Raw genomic sequence first — 578 nt, 5'->3', positions numbered from 1 at the left:
TCGGCGTTTTGGCTTTGCTGGGGACTGTGGGCAGCATTGGCCATCGCCGCCCTCCTGCAAGTGGGCATCCCGGGGTGCTCCCCCCTTCCTCCCGCAGCCAGCTCTGCAAACACCCCCTCCCTGCTCTCCTGCCCTGCAGCGGGACCTCCGCTCGCCCCTCGGCATCCTGAAGGCTTCAAAGAACTTTTAGGCTTTATCCCTGCACAGAATAGGCTGCTTTAATTAACATGGCACAGTTAACGGAGCCCTCCCATGGGAGCGGATAGCAGCTGCCGCACCGCTCCAGCAGCGGGGTGACAGTGTGTCCCCCACCGGTGATACCTGTTTGTTTGCTCGCCCCAAACCAGCCCTACGTGCCCTACCGGGACGGGACGGTTGCTGCTCGCAGGTGCCGCGTTGCAGATGAGGAAGCAGTTGGAGGAGCAGCCTGTGTTTCAGAGCTCAATGCCACTCTCGGTTCCGCCTCGGTGCTTCCTCCGGCCCCGTGGAGGCCCTGCATGGGCTGCCCTCAGTTTTAGTCCCTGGGGAGGAGAGCAGAATCCGGCCTGGGGGCCAGTGCTGGTTGTTACAGCATTCCT

At 62.5% G+C, this 578-nt stretch overlaps 1 protein-coding gene across 1 annotated transcript in view; it reads left to right on the top strand.

Annotated features, from left to right (window-relative positions):
* Nucleotides 1–578, top strand: part of EPN3 (epsin 3) — a 5,125-nt gene that overhangs the window by 3,976 nt on the left and 571 nt on the right. The gene's annotated exons all lie outside the window — the stretch shown is intronic.

Source organism: Pygoscelis adeliae, unplaced genomic scaffold (genome assembly GCF_000699105.1).
Source record: "Pygoscelis adeliae isolate BGI_AS28 unplaced genomic scaffold, ASM69910v1 Scaffold75, whole genome shotgun sequence".
Taxonomy (NCBI): Eukaryota; Metazoa; Chordata; class Aves; order Sphenisciformes; family Spheniscidae; genus Pygoscelis; species Pygoscelis adeliae.
This window is presented reverse-complemented; position numbering and strand designations above follow the sequence as displayed.